A 10,488-nucleotide genomic window follows, 5' to 3' on the forward strand; every position below is an offset into this window, starting at 1 on the left:
TTAAAGGAGACATTATTTGAGAATAGACATCCAAGAGGATTTGTGCTTGAATCACTTTTGCAATTGATATCTAAGTTAGATAGAAGACTCAAAGAAAATAAGCGAAGAATCAATGGAAAACTCTCAGTCCAAGCACCAAATGGTTACAATATTATCATGGCCCAAATAACTAGATAAACCTTTATAGAATTTTCAAGAGAACGATGGATGAATACTCTCAATCCGAGCACCAAATGGATACAATATTTATCATGACCCAAAGCAATCTAACAAGGGTACAGAACTAGATAACTAGTTAATTAGATTGATAATTCTTATTCAAAGACCAATTAAAGATAATTAATGTGGGCTAGCCACGTTCATTGAACCTTATTCAAATTCATCTTCACACACACATGTATCGCTAAAATCATTATCATTGACGTCTTTCCACTTAATATAGACGTGGAGATAATCTTGGGGAAAGAAGAATATCCAGAGGGGTAGATTTCATATTAGTTAGTCCAGAACTCGCACGCATATCAACTTTTTCATCAAAAGGAGTTGAAAGTTCAAATGCATGCAGCAAATTAGCCAGGATAAAATGCAACATCTGAAGGCCAAACGTTGTGCCAGCACAAATTCTTCTACCAGCTCCAAATGGGATCAATTCGAAATTATGACCTTTCACGTCAAAATCTTTATGAGTCATGAGGAATCTCTCTGGCTTAAACTCCAATGGGTCAGACCATATTCGAGGGTCTCTATGTAATTTCCACATATTTACGATTAGCTTCGTACCTATCAAAAGTAAGATCTCACATTGTTAATGTAAATTGAATACCTAATGCATAATGACTTTGGATTCATATAATAAATATCAAATTAACAAGAATTTCAATGTATTTAAAGTTCAAAAAAGTAATTAGATTTCAAAGTTAGTATTTTCAAACAAGTTAACATGTTGTGTGAGCATGATAAAGGTAAAATCTAAAAATAATGGTCTTTATTTCTCGTAATAAGATCGATCTTTTAAAGTAGGGAAAAAAAGTGCATTACATGTACCTTTCGCAATGTGGTAACCTGCTAATACGCAGTCAGCTGAGAATTCCCTTATACCACCCAAGAAAGCTGCTGGGTATAATCTTAAAGTCTCTTTGACAATGGATTGAATATAAACCAGTCTGTTGATGTCTGACTCCTTTACTTGCCTTTCCTTTCCAACATGAATGTCCAATTCTTCTTGAGCCTTTCTCAATACATGGCGGTTGTTTAGTAATAGGGCTACTGCCCATACTAGCATAACATTGGTTGTGTCACCTCCACCAGCGATTAAATTCTAACGATCACAAGATAATAGCTACTATTAAAATAGATAACTTCTTACTTAAAATTTTTGTTTAGCTAAAACTTTATAAAAATTTTAGTCAAAGTCAACAATTAATTATAATTACACATTATAGTGACCCACAACTTTTATCAGCTTTTCAACCAAACATTTTATCAACTTTTACCACAGCATACTGAAAATCTTAAGCAAAGCCAAATACGGTTTAATATGTTCAGAAAAAAATTTACTTTAAAGTAGCCTTTATCTAATTTTTAGCTAGACGAAATCTAATCTTACTTATTTGCCTCTTAATTCTTTCTTATATAAGTGTTAAATGGTGTGCGATTACTTCTTCATCAACTTTTATCAAAATCTATTAAAAATTTAATTTTCAATAAAATCCAATGTGTTTAATATATTTAGATAAAAAAGTTATTTAAAAGTAACATTTACCTAATTTTTAGCTAGACAGGTAAATATTTAACTAATTTTTAATATTTTGTCTCATAATTCTTTCTTATACTATTGTTAAATGGTGTGACATCACTTCCTTCGTGGTTTAGACACTTTATGCTTACAGAATCACTTTATCACATATATGTTCTATTGACATATTTGATATATTGGATTTGAAAATAATGAAAAGATCAAAGAATAAATACAAAATAAGTAATATCTGCCATGCCATGATATCCAGTATAGTGAATACCAAACGTGTTGCATAGTTCTTCATGCTTTTCAATTTTTGGATATCAAGAATTTTGGGATCATTTTTCACATAGTTGACATACAATGTCAAGAAATAAAAACACATCAAATTGGGAAAGGTATAAACATTGATTAAAAAAACTTACTAGGCATGTAGATTTGATGATTGTGCCAGGATCATAATCTTGAAGGTTTGTGCCCTCTATAGCTGAAAGCATGACATCCATAAAATCCTGCTTACTACCAGAATTTGCCTTTTGCTTGTGCTCTTCCAACCATTTCTCAACAATTTTATCCATTTCTTTTCCAGTTTCTTTCATTTTTTTCTCATATCCACCTATATCCAACCATCTAAGGTAAGGGATATTATCAGCCACAATAAAAATTCCAGCCAAATGAAAGAAATCCCTCAACACTTTCTGGCATTGCCTTGCCTCTATTTTATCCCCATCAGCAGTTGCACCAAAATATCTCTTCCCAGCAACCATTCTGATAATAACATTCAAATTCAAGTCCCCGAACCACTGCTTCATTTCCACCAAAACCCGACCCGACCCGACCCATTTTTCTTCTCGTTCCAGTACTTGTAAAGCATTTTTATGGATATGATATGATCCAGGAGTCGAGCCCAACGAAGACAAGTGCGAGACGAGACCCGTTGATAGTCGATGGCGGACCAATGATGCGATCAAGGGCAAAGCAAGTGAAACAAGCGATGAGATTGCTCGTTCAAGAAACCATTGATGGAACCATATTCGGGACTCAAAATGGAACAACTTTCATGTTTAGGTCGAAGGCTGAATCAATTTGTTATCAAGTGACGAAATCGGAGGCTGAAAACAAGCCTGTGCGGCCGCACAGGCAAAACACCATGCGGCCGCACGGTGGTATACCGAAAATCAAAACACCAATTCTTGTTGAACCATGCGACCACATAGAAATACACCATGCGGCCGCACAAGCCAAAAAAATAGGCGAATTTTCTAATTTTGGCCGAATTTCCTAGTTTCGATAGAATTCTTATGAAATCAAATTATTATCATAATTTGATGGATTTTGGACGTTTTTACTCATTAGTATAAATAGGAGAATATTTTTCATTGTAAAGACTTTTGACTTTTGCTTAATATTATAGAGAGAGAATTTGTTCTTTCAATTTCTTGTTCTTCTTGAACAATCTTGGAACTTATCAAAATTTAATTTCTTGTGGCGTTCTAAACAATCGGATTGCGGGTTCTTTTAATTGTAATCAAGGGGTTTTAGGTTCTTAGCTAATTTAGGGTATCTTAGTTCAATTCTTGGGGTTCAAGATCCAAAACCGGGTTAGTATTGGCGTTCTTGGGTTCCGCATCAATCTCGTTGTGGGTTTCATAGTTTCCATTACTACGGGGTTCGCATCAGTTGGTATCAGGGTTTTGGCTCCAATTTAATCAAGTTCTATCCTTTGTTTTCTAATTTTTTTCAAATCCTTGTGTTCTTGTGTCCAGAAGGTTTTCTTGATCCTTTGATCCAAAAGTTTCATAAAAAATCTTCAAATTCTGTTTCTAGGCTCAATTTTTTTCGTTTTCTTCGTTGGTTTTGTTATTGATTTCCGGATCTAAAAAAAAATTACGGTTCTTCCGTACGGTACTATTCATCCGTACAGTAAAAAAATTGTTAAATATTATTGATCCGTCAAATACCAACTTTTATTATTCAATATCATTTCTAAATTATTTGGACACATTGAATCATTCCATTCCTTCAATTCAAGTCAAGTTTTAAAAGTTTTCTTTGAGTCCTTTGTTACAATTATTGAGTCACATCCGGTTTGGAGAATTCTACACGATTTGATTGATTGATTGAGTTCATTGATTGTTCCTAAAAGCAATTGTTGAAAGAACTGAGTGGTAAAAGGTAAAGAGGTGAGCTTAATAGAGGGTAAAAGCCCTTGTGTGTTTTCGAGTGACTTTTGGTGAGGCAGTAAAATAAAATCTTTAGTGTTAAGATGTCAGAAAGGGCATAATCAAATTCAAGCCAACAAGGTAATAATATCAATGCATCGGAGGATTTGGTGCAGAGGTTTGAGAGGGCGTTTGGAAATGTGAGAGATAGGTTGGAGAAGCAGGAGGGTTGGATGAATAGATTAGATACATCGATGGCTAATCTTAGTCGGGGGCATCGAGTGGATGTATCCAATGCCAGAGGACCGGATAGATGGGAGTCTAGGAGGGAAAGGCGAGAGGAGTATGGATATGGGAGTGACAAGGGCAAAGATGAATTTCACGGTGTTGAGATGGGAAGGATGAGGAATAGAGGCGATATGTTCGATAGATGGGGTCGGAATGATCGCAGGGAGGAGTTGGATGGAAACTTGGGAAATATAAAAATGAAAGTTCCTTCATTCAAAGGAATGAGTGATCCCGAGGCATACCTGGAGTGGGAAAGGAAGGTTGAAATGATCTTCAGGTGTTATAACTACTTGGAGGAGAAAAAGGTGAAGTTAGCAGTTTTGGAGTTCAGTGACTATGCAATTTCATGGTGGGATCAAGTGATTACTTCACAACGTAGGAGTGGGGGAAGACCAATCAGCACTTGGGAGGAATTGAAGTCATTGATGAGAAAGAGGTTTGTTCCTAGCCACTATTACCGAGAGATCCATCAAAAACTGCAAGGTCTATATCAAGGGTCGAAAAGTGTAGAGGACTATCATAAGGAGATGGAAATACTTATGATTAGGGCCAATGTGGTAGAGGATCGAGAGGCTACCATGGCACAATTCTTGAATGGGTTGAATAGGGGAATTGCCAATATAGTAGAGTTGCAACATTATGTGGAGTTGGAAGACATGTTGCATGTGGCTATGAAGGTAGAGAGACAACTGAAGAGGAAAGGGGCAGCTAGGTAGCCGTTAGGAAATTCGAGTGTTAATCCATCTTGGAAGCCAGGGTGGAACAACAACAACAAAGGTGATAAAGTTGTACCTAAAGGTAAGAATGAGTGGCAGAAAGGGAAAGAAGAAAGTGCTAGCAAAACAGCACCCAAAATAGATTCACAACCATCAAGGAATCGAGACATCAAGTGTTTCAGATGCTTGGGGTCAGGGCATATTGCTTCTCAATGCCCAAATAAACAGGTAATGGTGTTGTTGGATAATGGAGAGGTGGTGAGTGAAAGTGAAGGAGAGTTTGAGGACATGTCTGCATTGGAGGATGTTAAAGAAGAAGAAAAATTGGAGTTTGTTGTTGGGAATCGTTAGTGTCAAGAAGAGCTCTTAACACTCAAGTCAAAGTGGATGATTCGGAGCAGCAGCGAGAAAATATATTCCACACACGTTGTTACGTCAACGATAAGGTATGTAGTATGATTATTGATGGTGGGAGTTGCATGAATGTAGCTAGCACAACTTTAGTTAAGAAATTAGGACTAGCATTGTTAAGACACCCTAGGCCTTATAAGTTGCAATGGTTGAATGAAAGTGGGGAAGTTAGGATGAATAGAAGAGTTTTAATTAATTTCTCAATTGGGAGTTATAGTGACAAAGTAGTATGTGATGTGGTGCCTATGCATGTGGGTCATATCTTGTTAGGAAGACCATGACAATATGATAGAAGGGTCACACATGATGGATATAGGAATCGGTATAGCTTTGTCAAGAATGGGAAGACTATTACTCTTGCGCCATTAACACCGACACAAGTGTCTGGAGATCAAATCAAGCTGAAAAGTGAGGAAGACAAGAGAATAAGAGAGTTAGGAAAAAGGAGAGGTAATAGTGAAACCATCAATTAGAGAGAAAATAGTGAAATGGCTGAGAGTAGAGAAAAGAGAGAGAAGCCACATGAGCGGAGAGAAAATGAGTCAGTTGAGAGGAGAGAAAAAAAGTCAGCTGAGCGGAGAAAAAAGCCAAAGGTCAACTTCTATGCAAAAGAGAGTGAGTTGAAAAAGGCTATGAGCAATAATAGACAAATGATATTGTTAGTGTAGAAGGAGTCCCTCCTCAATTTTGAGGATTCTAACACATCTCTCCCTAGTTTGGTTAAGTATTTATTGCAGGAGTTCGACGATGTGTTTCCTGAGGAGATGCCAAGTGGATTGCCACCAATCAGAGGCATCGAGCACCAGATTGACTTTGTACCTAGAGCTGTCATACCGAATCGACTAGCTTACCGAAGCAATCCCAAAGAGACGAAGGAGTTTCAAAAGCAAGTGGAGGAGTTGATGAGCAAAGGTTATGTCAGGGAGAGCATGAGTCCATGTGCTGTACCTGTTTTACTGGTGCCTAAGAAGGACGGGACTTGGAGAATGTGCGTGGATTGCCGAGCTATCAACAATATCATGGTAAAGTATCGTCACCCAATACCTAGGCTAGATGATATGCTTGATGAGTTGTATGACGCTTGCATTTTTAGTAAGATTGATCTTAAGAGTGAGTATCATCAAATTCGCATGCGGGAGGGTGATGAATGGAAAACGGCGTTTAAGACTAAGTATGGATTGTATGAATGGTTAGTTATGCCGTTTGGACTCACCAATGCACCGAACACTTTTATGCGTTTAATGAACCATGTTTTGCGTGCTTTTATTGGGAAATTTGTTGTAATTTATTTTGATGACATCTTAATTTATAGCAAAAATCTAGATGAGCATTTAGAACATTTAAATTGTGTGCTTGTTGTGTTGCGAAAGGAACAACTGTATGCTAATTTCAAAAAGTGCACTTTTTGCATGGATAGAGTTGTTTTCCTTGGATTTGTGGTTAGTGCTAACGGGGTGGAAGTCGATGAAGAAAAGATAAAAGCTATTAAAGAATGGCCAACACCTAAGACTATAACTGAAGTTAGGAGTTTTCATGGATTGACTAGTTTTTATAGGCGATTTGTTAGAGATTTTAGCATCATCACCACACCGTTGACTGAAATAGTAAAGAAGAGTGTAGGTTTCCATTGGGGAGAATCTCAAGAAATTGTATTTAACAGAATTAAGGATAAGCTATGTAAAGCACCTATTTTGACATTACCAAATTTTGATAAAACATTCGAGGTTGAGTGTGATGCATCAGGAATAGGTATAGGAGCAGTGTTAATGCAGGAAAGGAGACCTATTATTTACTTTAGCGAAAAGTTAAGTGGGGGTAGCATTGAATTATCCGACATATGACAAGGAGTTGTATTCACTTGTTTGAGCATTGGAGACTTGGCAGCACTACTTCTGGCCAAAGGAATTCGTGATACATACCGATCATGAATCTTTAAAGCATTTGCGAGGTCAAGGTAAGTTGAACAAAAGACATGCGAGATGGATGGAGTTTATCGAGACATATCCCTACGTCATCAAGTACAAACAAGGTAACGAAAATATAGTTGCTGATACGTTGTCTCGAAGGTACGTGCTTTTAAATTCATTAAGTACTAAATTACTTGGTTTCGAACATATTAAGGGCATGTATGAATCTGATTGTGATTTTTCTAGTATTTATGCTTCATGTGACAAAGGTGCATTTGATAAATTCTATAGGCATGAATGATATTTGTTTAAGGAAGATAAGTTGTGCATTCCTAATTGTTCTTTGCGTGAATTATTGGTAAGGGAAGCACATGGGGGTGGTTTAATGGGACACTTCGGGGTTCAAAAGACTTTAGCCATGTTCGGGGAACATTTTTATTGGCCTAAAATGCGACATGACGTAGAACAAATATGTGAAAAGTGCATAACTTGTAAAAAGGCTAAGTCTAAGGTTCAACCCCATGGTTTGTATACTCCTTTGCCTGTACCTAGTGAACCTTGGGTAGACATATCTATGAACTTTGTGTTAGGTTTGCCTAGGACAAAAAGGGGTCGGGATTCAATATTTGTAGTGGTCGATAGGTTTAGTAAGATGACGCACTTCATACCATGTCATAAAATTGACGATGCTATTAATATTGCAGACTTATTCTTTAGAGAAATAGTACGTTTACATGGAGTACCTAAAAGTATAGTGTCTGATAGGAACGTGAAGTTTTTGAGTCATTTTTGGCGTGTTCTGTGGAGTAAGTTAGGAAATAAGTTATTATTTTCTACAACTTGTCACCCACAAACAGATGAACAAACTGAGATAGTTAATCGAACTATGACTCAACTACTTAGGACAGTGATCAATAAAAATCTGAAATCATGGGAAGAGTGTTTACCGTTTATAGAGTTTGCATATAATCGAGCTACATATTCTACTACTTCGTTTTCTCCTTTTGAATTTGTTTATGGTTTTAATCCACTAACACCTATGGATTTAATGCCTTTGCCTATGCATGAACGAGGTAGCTTGGAAGGGAAACGAAAAGCTGAGATGGTGAAAACACTCCATGAAAAGGTAAGGATGCAGATCGAAGAGAAAGGAAAGCTAATTGCATCAAAAGCAAATAGAGGAAGGAGACGCGTTACATTTAAGCCTAGAGATTTGGTCTGAGTGCATTTCAAAAAAGAGCATTTTCCAGAATAGAGGAAGTCAAAATTGCAACCACGAGACGATAGACCGTTTCAAATCATCGAGAGGATCAATGACAATGTATAGAAAGTGAATTTACCTGGTGAGTATAATGTTTCAGCTACTTTTAATGTATCTGATCTCTCTCTGTTTGATGCAGGTTCAGATTGGAGGACGAATCCTTTTGAAGAGGGAGGGGATGATATGATCCAAGAGTCGAGCCCAACGAAGGCAAGTCCGAAACGAGACCCGTTGATAGTCGATGACGGACCAATGACGCGATCAAGGGCAAAGCAAGTGAAACAAGCGATGGGATTGCTCGTTCAAGAAACCATTGATGGAACCATATTCGGGGACTCAAAATGGAGCAACTCTCATGTTCGGGTCGAAAGTCGAATCAACTTAGATCAATTTGTTATCAAGCGACGAAACCAGAGGCTGAAAACAAGCCTGTGCGGCCGCATAGGCAAAACACCATGCGGCAGCACGGTGGCATACCGAAAATCAAAACACCAATTCTTGTTGAACCATGCGACCGCATGGAAATACACCATGCGACTGCACAAGCCAAAAAAATTGGCGAATTTTCTAATTTTGGCTGAATTTCCTAGTTTCGATAGAATTCTTATGAAATCAAATTATTACCATAATTTGATGGATTTTGGACATTTTTATTCATTAGTATAAATAGGAGAATATTTTTCATTGTAAAGACTTTTGACTTTTGCTTAATATTATAGAGAGAGAATTTGTTCTTTCAATTTCTTGTTCTTCTTGAACAATCTTGGAACTTATCAAGATTCAATTTCTTGTGGCGTTCTAAACAATCGGATTGTAGGTTCTTTTAATTGTAATCAAGGGATTTTAGGTTTTTCGTTAATCTAGGGTTTCTTGGTTCAATTCTTGGGGTTCAAGATCCAAAATCGGGTTAGTATTGGCGTTCTTGGATTCCGCATCAATCTCGTTGTGGGTTTCGTAATTTCCATTGCTACGGGGTTTGCATCAAGATACCTGTTAAAGACAGGATTGAAATAAATACATGTGGTCACTCTCTATGATCTTAAGCTTTAAAATAAGTTGGTTGACAATACCTCGGTTTCGGAAACACGTATGTGTTGAAGGAGCTCCAGTCTTCGGGGAGAGAATAATTCCACGGCTATTAGTTTTCGTAGATCACGCCAATAGGTCCCATAAGGGGAGAATCCAAACATGGCGAAGTCATAGCCCATGTGTTTGGCTGCAAGAAATTTTGGACGTGAAGATATAATCACATCCCAGGTGGTGAACAATTCTTTAGCCAATTCCCAGTTGTTCACCACTAGAGTTTCGTGTACTCCGAGCTGGATTGTAAAGATTGGTCCATACTTGTCCGCCATTGCTGCCAGGATGATGTGTGGAAGACGTGAGCTGCCACCTATGACGTGGAGGTGGCCTATAATGGGCCATGCCCCACCAGCTTCCCGCGGTGAACTGTTTTTGGTAGCTTTAGACCTAGATTTCCAGTAAAAAATCAAAAGTAGCGCAAATATTGCAGCTATGGAAGAATTGAGATGTGAGACCGAGAATTCCATGGTTGTCTTAACCAAAGATGGGTTTCCTAGTTAATTTGTTACTATGGCCTATGGGGCTCATATATAAGCAAGCATGCTTGGCTAAGCATAAAAAGTTTTCTTATAAATAAATAAGTTATAAAATAAATTATTTTTAAATAATAGAATTTAAAAAATACTAAATTACTTATTTTGAGAGTGGTAAGTGTTACTTTTAAAATAATAAATTTTTATTACTCAAAAGGAAACACTAAATTATCCGTACACGTTTGAAAAAATACATTTTTATATACTTAAAATAGTCTTAAAAATATTAGAATGCATTTGGTTTACGTTTCTATTTTCTTTTTTGATGGATTATTTTAAGATTGCAAAAAACGAGTTTGGTTTATCAACTGTTTCTCAAAATAAAAAATTAGAAAACATGTTTGGTTTAAAAATTTTAGAAATAGTTTTATAACTTTTTTTCAATTAAT

At 36.9% G+C, this 10,488-nt stretch overlaps 1 pseudogene; it reads right to left on the reverse strand.

The window, feature by feature from the left end:
* Positions 1–329: 329 nt before the first annotated feature.
* LOC111402649 lies at positions 330–10,047 on the reverse strand (annotated as a pseudogene).
* Positions 10,048–10,488: the final 441 nt, after the last annotated feature.

The sequence above is a fragment of the Olea europaea genome, chromosome 10 (assembly GCF_002742605.1).
Source record: "Olea europaea var. sylvestris chromosome 10, O_europaea_v1, whole genome shotgun sequence".
Lineage (NCBI taxonomy): Eukaryota > Viridiplantae > Streptophyta > Magnoliopsida > Lamiales > Oleaceae > Olea > Olea europaea.